Consider the following 11,494-nt stretch of genomic DNA (forward strand, 5'->3'; position numbering starts at 1 on the left):
GCACAGGAAGGAAGAGACCAGATGACGCATCCATAGCCAATGAACGTAGACTGTCGGCAAACCACCAAAGCTCAGGCACGGGCACGGGGTAGATTCGTCTTTACAGCCCTTAGAAGACAACTAGTCTGCCAACACCTAGATCCCAGATTTCTAGGCTCCAGAACTGTGGGATAATACAGTTCTGTTGTTTAAGACACCCAGCTTGTGGCCCTTTGCCATGGCAACCCCAGCAAGCTCAAGAAGCAAGTGTTCACTTTTCCATAGCATGCAATTATAAGCTGCATTTATTTTCATGGCAGTAAAGAAATGTGACTCTCGACATCAAGTGTTTATATGTGGATTTTAAGGTTAGATACTGGGAAACATTTCAAAAGGCATAGAAGAAAAGAATAATTTGGAATTTACACAATGATATTTTAATGGAACAAAGAAAAAACTTAACAGAAAAACTTTCAGATGTAGAAATGAAGCAGAATAATAAAGGGGGTGAAGAGACAAGTGCACTTTCCTAACTAAATGGTGACATCACAAAGACTAAAGTAGATTAAGGTGATAATAGTATGAGTTGAGAAGAGAATCCATTTGGACATTTCTTTTAAGTTTTAATTCCTTAGAACGTACTATAAAGTGTTACATTTGCATATTTAATCATTACTTTTTAAGTCTTTCAATTCCTTGAAATTTCTTAGTAAAGAATTGTCAGTAAAAAGATGCAGAAGATGTTTTTATAATGAATTTGAATGTATTATTCATTTAATTACAACCTTCATATAACAAAGGTTTCCTAATGCAGTCTCATCTAAAATTAATAGATATATATACTCAGTGAATTGAAATGTTTAATGAGCTACCAGGTTTATTAACATTCCCATTTTATTTATTTTTAGCTTTATTACAGCTCATCTATTGCCCACAGGCTTGTGAGGGCACAGATCACATAATAAGAAGGCAAAATTAAATTCAATTCTTATGTAGCAGAATTTCCTACAAGCATATGAATGCCAACATGCCTACTTTATTTCGGGATTGCTGGATTTTAAATTGATTAAAGTTATTTGCCTTTAATTAATCTTATGTTTATATACAGGCAGAGTGCAAACAAGTGCAAAAGTTACCAACAGACCTAACAAATGACTTGTTTAACATAAAAATGAGTGTAATTTCTGCAGCTCAGGGAGAGCTCTACTGCTCAAACAAATACCTCTCTCATCTATTGACTGATGGCTGAAATGATTAGTGGTTAATTCCCTTGAAAATACAAACATTCTTCAAGAGGAGTAACACTTTAAGCTACTCTCAGGGAAAACATTTAAAATTCCTAAGTGCAAACTTTTATAGATATTAAAATACCTGGGGGCCTGGGGAGGGAGGAAGAGAAAAGTTGACATCAGTCAGTTTCTGTCAGTTACTTACCTCTATGTAGGACTTTTTTTTCAAATAAACATCTTCACATTTAAAGTATGACATAGAAGTCAGACATCTAGACACTGGAAGGACTTGTGTAAACTAAGCATGGTCTAATATTTATGTAAACATTTAAGGAGCGCTTATTATGTAGCAGATACTAAGCTATGTTTTATGACAGATACAAATATAGGACAAACACAGTGTCGGAGTTCTCAGAAGGTTACAGTGTGGCAGAGGTGGAAGCCAGGTTTAAAACTCACTGCTCCAGAAGTATGGTGTGATTGCTAAGCACATGCGCTAATTCCTATTGTTTTGTTTTGAAACCTTGTATTATTTTTAAAGTTTTGTGTTATTTTGTTTTTCTCTACGTTGTTGTTATTTTTTTATTCTCTTTAAAATTTAAAAAAAAGAGACTGGCCAGTTGAAATGTAAGGCCACCTACAAGTTACATAACCTTTGTGATTCAGGCCGACCATGTAATAGGCACAGACTATTACCGAGACTCAGGACATGCAAACCTCATGGCATAGTACACAAAATAAGTAGAACACAAAGATCGTTACAGAAAATTAAATTTTTAAAAAAAGTACTAATGGAGTTCAAGAATGTCATTTGATGGAAAATCAAGAGTGACTTTTGGGGGCTGTGGATTTAGCTCAGCAGCATAGCACCTGCCTGGTAAGAGCAAGGTCGTGAGTTCGGTTCCCGGTACCAGAAAGCTCCCCCGCCAAAACAAACAGTGACTTTTGGAAGACAGCCCTCCCCACCCCCCACCTAGCCCATCAAACACAAGAGGACTTTGCCACCTTTCCAGAGAAGGCTTCTGCGTCCTGTTGCCTGACAAGTTCCCTTCACACACCGGTAGTGCTGTAACTTATTCTTCCCCCTTTGTTTGCTCATTCTTCTCGGTCACAGTGAGAACAACTTGCACTAAAACTGTCATTTTATAACAAAAATATGTCAACATCCCACACACAGTCTCAGCAAAAATGTCAGGGTGAATTTTTATGATGTGAGTGTCAGGAATATCCTTCTGTATTCATTTATTTTTAATATGTGAAGAAGTAAGCTCTCATCTGCTAAGGGAATAGAGAATATGAAAGGGATCAGGTTCACATCATAGTCTTCATTTCTTAGGGTGTCATGGGTATTGCTGCAGTTGAGATTCAGCCAAGAGGTACAAAACAAATCAAAATAAGTCACCATACCTATATAAAGTAAAGGGTATTGCCTCTTTAAAACTGTTTGTGCCTTATATATAATTCACTTGAAAATAAATCTTTTTTTAAAAAATACATAAAACAAACTTTAGAAAACTAAAATTTTAGACTTAATGTAGAGAAGTAGATACAGTTGGATGAATATTTAATCGTATCCCCACAAAAGGTATGTTGAAATGCTAGCCATATCCGCAACTCATACCTACACCTGACGGTGATCTTATTTAGAAATAGGAGCTCTGCAAATGGAATTAAACTGAGGTCATACTGGGTTAGGAGGGACTCTGATCAAATCACTAGAATCCCTAGAAGAAGGGTCTTTGGGAACAAGGATAGAGCAGCCAGGTGTGCAGGGAAGAAGGCATCATGCAGCTGCAAGCCAAAGAATGCTCGGGGTTGTCAGCAGACACCAAAAGGCAGAAGAAAACAAGGAAGCAGTCTTCTCCCAGAGACTTCAGCAGGAGAAGGGCCCTGCTGACAACTTGACTCCAAACTCCAGAACTGAGATACAGTAAATTTCTATTGTTTTACGCTGCCCACTTTTTTGTATTTTGTTATGGCAGCTCCAACAAACTAATACGGGGCCAAAGTCCTTCACTCAGCGTTGCCTATGGAGCCTGTGTGCAGGGCACCGTCTCCACTGCTGGGATGCCATGCGCACAGCACGGCCACGTCCCAGCTCTTCCGGACCTTTTGTTTTTGCCAACAAAACACACCATTCATTCACTTAATGGTACCTGCAAACATCCTAACTCAAGTACCTCTCATACTCTCTAACACAGTAGTTTTGTTTTATTTATAATACATACTACCTGAAATTATTTTGTTTTGCCTACGAATATGGTTACTCTCTTCTCATTCCACCCCCAGCCTTTAGAAAAGCACATAGCATGCACACACCTACTAACTGTTGAATGAAGGAATAAACGGAAAAGGTAGCGAATAAGAAAATGTGTGTTCAGGTGATGTGACTTTTACTAAAAGATCAAAACAGGGAATGGTGTTTGAGCATAGTAATGAGTAGGAGTTTCTGATTACTCAGTGGAGGGCCATCGGGAATTAATTTGAAGAATAAACATGGATGGGTGTTTTAGGTAATACACTATGAAATTCTGTGCAGGGAAGAAGACATATTTAAGATACCCACAGGTCAAGTGGACCCCAAAGAGTGATGGGAAGGGTCCCGTCAAAGTGAGTCTGCTATAGCGGGCAGAGGACACCTCATCTAAAGGTTGAGACCAGGCCATGCCTTTCCCTTTGTCCTCACAGATAATGAGAAATCTTTGCAGTTTTCAAATCGACAGGAAATGACTCTATTTCCCTTTTAAGTTTTCCTCTAGTCCTAGGTACACACAGGGCAAATATGAAGGAATGAATTGAGAGACGTGAGGGCGGCTCAGAGAAAGAAAGTAGCCAGGAAGAAACGGACAGACTCAAAAGTCATGACTTCAAAACAATAGGAGATTGTGATTGCAGTAGATTAGAGGTAGAAGGGTGAAAGATAGGCACAAGATTTCTGGCTCGCGCTGCTGGGTGCTTATTATTTCTGAGGGGTAACTGGAAGAAAATCAGGGAGTAGGGCATGGGTAAAAGAGTTTAGCTCGGACCATGTTGAATTCAGGTTCCAGTAAGACATGGTCTGCAGATCTTGAGTCCCAGAATGAGCCTCTACCTGAGCTAGACACATGGATGTGAGGAATCATAGACCAACAGGTAGTAACTGAATCCCTGGAGATCGAGGAAAGTATTTATGGAGGAAGGAAAACGTTCTTGGGCTGTGTTTTGAGAAAGAAAAGTATCTGGATATATCCTTAAGTTCTTTACAATCTATTTTTTAAGTTTTATTTTCCTGACTTTAACCTCCTCATTGTCTGTTTTCTTTAATTAAACACATACTGGAAGACACTAAATCTTCTCAATTTTTGATACCCTACATTTAACCTAATGGGGATTGCAAAATTGAAGTTGTTTCTGATGCATCAATCAATGATAAGAGTTGTAGCCATTAAATAACTTGGTATTTATTCTTTACGTTTGTTATTCCAATTAAATTTTAGATAAATGGCCCCATACAAGCAATCAAATTACTTTAAAATGTTCAAGTTTCCTATAAAAAGATCTACATTCAAACCCAAGAAAAGTTATTGTCCTAAGTTTGAATCTACATTGATTTCTCACCTTTGAACTACTCTTTCTTTTCCCAATATACCTTTGGATTATTGAGAACTTCATGATTAAAAAGAGGTAAGAAAAAGCAATAACTTAATACCCTGACTAATTCACAGAACCAACTGCAGGTCATCATCAGAATGTGAAAATACATGCAGGAGGCAAAAATACATACAGAGTTTTCTTTCCAGAAACTGCTTTTGAAATTGGCAATATTAGGAACTGTTTGTAGAATCTGATATCCACTTAATTCAGAAGAAGAATTGCACATTTTTAAATGTCCCCTTGTTATCTAGAAAACAAAAGCTTATTTCTAATTAACTAGTCTTCAAAGAGCCTTAATTCTTAAAATTCATGTATTTTTTTCCCTTGCATCATTCTTGATTCAAAAACTGATCATAAACTGTACTCTCTTCTCTATTTTCCTTATTATTTATAAAACTACCACTGTTAATCACAGAGAGTTATAGAGATTTTAGAAGTATAAGGGTCTTCGGAAGTCACCCGGTTCAATTTAATTTTCACAGGTAAGGAAACAGAACTTCAAGTACGTTAAGTAACTTCTCCCCGAACACATACTAATAATGCGGAGTGCATAACTTAGCTTTATTTTTCTTTTGTTTAAAACAGCGTGCTACAATTTTTAGGAAATAATGCATCTTTTCATATTTGGAGGGAAAGTTGTGCCAAGCTAGACATTCTATCATTGCACGTACATTTTATTCCACTAGAAGTTTGTGTCACTTTAGTAGAAGACATGAATCAACTTCCAGTTAATCTTTGAAAGGTTGCTGGAACCCTGTAGTATATACTAAAGGTCTTATAAAAGAGTATCAGTGCCCTTTAGATCAAAATTTCTTCCTCTTTGTCACCCTACAATGACATATTTAGAATATTCTTTTATCCCAAGTAAAATAAATCTTTATTTCTCTACTGAGTCTATCTGTATTTTTCTTTAACACAGGCTATCAAGCATTTTAAAGGGAAATAAAAAAAATCCCCAACTCCTCACAAAACAGAAAATTGATTTACACTGTTCAGAAAATTTCACTAAATAAAAAACATTTGTAAATGCTGAATATTCTACAAATAGGTGAGAAATATACTGTTTGTTCCCTCTTGGAGTTTACCCTAATTACTTCTCCTTTCTCAAAGCAAACTGCAGAAAAGTTCATGAAAAGAACTTTGGAGAAGTTCTTCAATTCATGAGCAAGAAAAAAATATTCTTGTTCTAATGAAATAATTTTAGATGTGAGTTTCAAGATCAACAGGCTATCACTGTGGACACAAGCTAAATACAAGAGATGATCAAAATATACAGAAAATGTTTAAGTTTTTATATTTGTTCAGTAAAAGGCAATTGCCACTGATCTCCCTCAGAGTACTCTCTCTCTCTCTCTCTCTCTCTCTCTCTCTCTCTCTCTCTCTCTCTCTCTTCAAACATACTTATTGTTCTTGCCACCTTCTGAAACAGTTCCAGAAGTTCTATTCCATGAGTGTCTTTATGAGGTGTGATCAGAATTATGGTGAACACCACTGCCCAGCCTTGTCCAGTGGAAAGGCAGGGCTGTAGAGAACGTCAGAATGTGTCCTCACCCACCTTATTCACTAGGTCTGGCCCCATGTGACTTCTGCCTCTTCAAAATCAACATGACCACAAAGGTAAACATTTTCAATCAACTCAGTGCATCAGGCAACTATGACAGCATAACTAAAAGCAATCAGAACACACACATTTATACGACAGAAGAAGTATATATTACTCTTCCATATTCTCATTGCAAATTGAATATAATCCAAATTCTGTATGTGTGGCTTGTGTCTAGAGGTCCCCCAAAGCCTCATGCAGTCATGGGAGGTGGGCTTTTCAGAGGTGGCTGGATCTACAGTGTGAGGCTGGGATTACAGGTGTGAGCTACACCTACCCTAGGGCGGGTAGCCTAGGTACAAAATAAGGGACAGAAAGGTCTTCTCTTTCTCCCTTGTTGCTCTTGCTATCTGCTGCCACCATGAGCCATTGCCACCCTGCCTTGGGGCCAGCCAGTTATGGACTGAAATCTCTCAAACTGTGAGCTAAATAAACCTTTCCTCCTTTAATTTTGGGTGTTGAGTATTTTGGCGCAACAATGAGAGAAAAGTAACTAAGCACCTTACTATGTCCTGGAAGCCCCGGTGCTGTCTCAATAAGTTCCACTTCCAGCCTTCGTTTCAGATCACTTCCTTGCTCACTACCTGCCATGATGTCCCTAACAATCTCCACCCAACTGCGAGACCTTTGCTTTAGCATTTCCCAGACCCTGGAATACTCACCCTAGATCTTCACCTGGCAGAGTAGCCTTCTCTGTCCATCTGTCTATACTTGTCTCTTCTTTCCCCACAGGGCATTTTTTGCTATCTAAAATTATTACAATTTTACAAGCTTATTGTCCATCACTCCCCACTAGGTTGTAAAGTAAATGAAGGAAGGAACCTTAATGTAGTTTACTACTGGGTCTACGGGCATATAAGTGAGTGGCCACACACTGTTCATGCTGATGACTAGGCATAACTGAGGGGAAGCTGACACTGGTCTAACGCTTTCTCCTATATCTTTTATTCACTCCACTATATTTATTGTACACTTGCTAGGCATACTTAAGAGTAAAATTGAAAAAAGAATTCCTCAAATTCTTGAGAGTAGAATGAAACCCAAATCTACGACCATAAAACCTCAGTGTTGAATTTGGACGTAGAGGACACCAACGATAACTTCTTCGCCTTACACAGGAGGGAATTAAAGGCAATCGCGACTTTCCCAAGAAAACACATTTTCACTGCGCTTCCAGAAAAGAAGTGTCAAATAAGATCCTCTGTGTAATACTGAAAGTATTAACACATGACATTTACTTTCCACAAGTAAAGTGAATTCTACTACCTGTATTATAATTGTAAAAATTATTAATATGATTACTATTAGCATTACTTCTAGACTGCCATCTGAATGTAACACAGCACTGTGTTTACTGAATATGTGACTGATTAAATCTAAAACAAACACCAAATCCTTTAAACACCAAATAATTAGATCAACTCAGTCACCCAAATAAAGTATATTCCACCAACTCACTAGCACCTGCCCAAGTAAGCTGACAATAAAAATAAAGACCGCAGTCTAAAATTGTTGAGTCAGTATTAGAGCAACACACAGAACCATGTAATCAGGCAACCATGCTGAACCGATTCTTTAATTCCGTGTACAAGTTAAGACTTGTAATTCATCACACAGTGTGTGTCACAGAGGGATCAATAAATGCCAGATTGAATGTGCTACAGGTACTAAGTATCTGTCAAATGTCACTCGGACCGATGGATGAACGACTGCAGGAAGAAATGACCCAGACACCAGTTCCGTTCATGAACCTTGCATCATCAGGCCCGCACTGCCCTACTTGGATTAGTTGTGCTTTGGGCAGTTTTATGCACAGCTCAAATTGATCTTTCCAACCTCATTGAAGGAGTTAAAGAACCCTTACATTTGGGATTTATTCAAAATTAGAGTAAACCCTAAAAATTTGATATTTTTATGAACACTTCACTTACCCAAACCCACCACATCAGGCCTTTCTACCCACTTTTTAAAAGATATTCAGAGCCATGATTCTTTTAATAATTTGTAGGTATTTAGTCACAGAATATATGGGAAATCTTTCCAACTAAGTAACACGCAAAGCCTTTGAGTAACAACTTTAGTTTATCAAGTATAAAAAAACTCATTCTTTTATTTTAAGAATATATCAACCTTTTGGAATGTAACCATTTCATCTTTTGACTAAGTCTGGTGGAGGTGATAAATTTGGTAATTTTTAAGTATTTTTAAAATGCTTCAGATTTCACCCTGTAGAGCCTGGGTTAGCTTAGACTTTATACACTGAAAAGCGACATGGGGATGCAAAGGGAGAAGTAGAGGGTAAGGACGAGGAGGAGACAAACCAAGAGGCGCCAGCTCTCCCACCGCGCTAGCCCTCGTCTCCTGCGGTAACTCTCTTGAGATGCTCTGTCTTGCTGCCTGAATCACTGCAACCTGACAAACCCCCTTTGCAAAAGTCCCTATTCTGCCATAAATTTCACCATTAGAAGGTCTTAGCTAATCCAACACATTACAATACAGCATTTCACATTAAATTGGTAAACTTCACTAAAACTACATGAGCAGCTGGTACACATACAGGTCCATGGCAAAGGCACAGGTTCCGGAACCACGGGAAGTGACATTCGGAGGCCAGCCTCCACGCGGCAGCTGCCTGACCTTCGCAAATGACCCAATTTCTCTGAGTCTCAGTATCTTGAGCTATGAGAGCAAAATAATGGTGCCTGCCCTATATCATTATTATATGAATTTTATAAGTCCGTGATGGACCTGGCACACAATAGGCCTTCAAAAGACATGATTAGGAGTAGTGGTAATAAGAATATAAGTGAATTAAAAATTTCAAGCCCCAACGGAAAGTGTGAATGTATCTGCTAATGTGCGTTCAGAAACTTTACACTAAACCCTAGCTTTTCCACCCACTCATGCCAGTAAGAGCCAGAGACACACGCGTGCACCCCAACCTGTTTTCTCTTTTGCGAGAATTTTCTAATTAGCACATTAACTAATTCACTCCTTGCAAATGTGCAATTCATAAACACAAACCGTTGCCTCCGACATTGATAGCTTAAGTGATTTTATGAATGTAAGTGTACTGTAAACTCATTGTCATTAGACATAATTAAGAATCGTACATAGTTCCTTGTGTTCTCTTGATTCTTGGGCTATTTTATTTAATAAATGTCTCATTCTAGCAAGACTATATTAGGAGATACCTTAATTAAAATCTTCAGTATTTTGGGTCAACATGTAATTTTCATTAAATGGAACCAGTATGGTCAAAGTGAATCCCCAAAGTAATTTACTCTCTAATTTTAAACCTAAGCCTTCTAAACATATTTTAAGGTTTTTTTTTTTAGATTTAGTGAATGATAAGAAAGCAGTGATGAAATTTCTTTTTTCTAATCCAGTTGGGACTATGCTTTGCACCTGAAAGGGCTCAAAATCATTACTGTAAATGGATTCAACTGCAAATTTATTTAGAAATTTGGGAAGTATTAACTTCAAAACAATGGCACTAAAATGACACTATTAAGAATAAAATTAAGGATACAATACATCCAAAATTGTTATACAGATTTAATGCAATCAAAATTCCAACAGCATGTCTCACAGAATTAGAGAAAATAATCCTAAAATTCACTTGGAACCAGAAGGCAATTCTGGCCAATAAAGGCAAGGCAGGGGAAATCAGAATCCCTGACTTGAAACCGTACTTCAAAGCTACTATAAAAATATCATGGGACTGGCAAAAAACCAGACCCAAGTATCAATGGAAAATACTAGAAACAACTCCAGACACACTCAGCCACCTTACCCTTGACAAAGAATCCAAACACCTTCACTGGAAGAAAGATCACCTCTTCAATAAATGGTGCTGGAAAAACTAGCTCCCCACAGGCCAAAGACTAAAACTAGAGTTATCTTTCACCATACATGAACCTAAAATCACGATGGATCAAAATTCTAAACATTAAAACAAAGACACTACATCTGCTGGAAGACAGAATAGGTAAAACTCTTGAAGACATTGGCATAGGCGAAGACTTTATGAACAAAACTCCGATTGCACAGGAAATATCACAAAGAATCAACAACTGGAATCTCATTTTATTAAAAAGCTTTTGCACAGCAAGAGAAACCACCAACAGAGGGAACAGACAACCCATGGTGTGGAAAAGGTTTTGCCAGCTTTTCCTCAGATAAAGGATTGCTCCCTAGAATGTATAAAGAACTCGAAAATTAGACCCCTTCCAAATTTAATGGCCCAATCCAAAAAATGGGCATCTTAAATAAATAAACACTTCTCACACGAAGAAGTAGATTCAAATATATGTAATTCATAAACATAATGCAATTCATAAACACAAACTGCAATACAAATATACAAAAAGCTGTTCAACATCATCAGTCTTTCAGGAGTTGCAAATTAAAACCACACTGAGATTCCATCTCGACTGGCTGTTCTAAGAAATCAACCAATAACAAAACCTGGTGAGGCTGTGAGGAAAGAATCCTTCCTCACTGTTTCTGGGGGTGCAGACTGGTGCAACCACTGTGGAAATCAGTGTAGAGACGCCTCAAAAAACTAAAACTAGAGGTTTCACTCTACCCAGCTATTATCCCCCTTCTAAGTATCTTCCCAAAGGAATTAAAAGCGATATCTGCACATTCATGTTAATAGCAGCACAGTTTGTAATAGCTAAATCAGAAACAACCTAAACACCCATCAATTGATGAATGGGTAAAGAAGATGGAGGCTTTTTTGTATGGTGGAGTACTACTCAGCCATAAAGAAGGATAAATGAGACATTTATAGATAAAGGGATGCACCTTGAAACCTTATTCTTCAGTGAAATAAACACAAGTGTAAATATTGCATTCTTTCTCTGATGTGAGAAACCACAAGTGTAAATAAGCACCAAAATGTATAGTAGATATTGATAAATAGAAAGAAAATGTTCAAGTGGGAAGGGAACCTAGGGAGGGGGGAGGAGGGAAGGAAGGAATGGGAAAAAACATGAAAAGAAGGAAAAAAGAAAAATTTGTTTTTTATAAACAAGTAGGGGAA

This window comes from Chinchilla lanigera, unplaced genomic scaffold (assembly GCF_000276665.1).
Source record: "Chinchilla lanigera isolate Chin_1 unplaced genomic scaffold, ChiLan1.0 scaffold00099, whole genome shotgun sequence".
Classification (NCBI taxonomy): domain Eukaryota; kingdom Metazoa; phylum Chordata; class Mammalia; order Rodentia; family Chinchillidae; genus Chinchilla; species Chinchilla lanigera.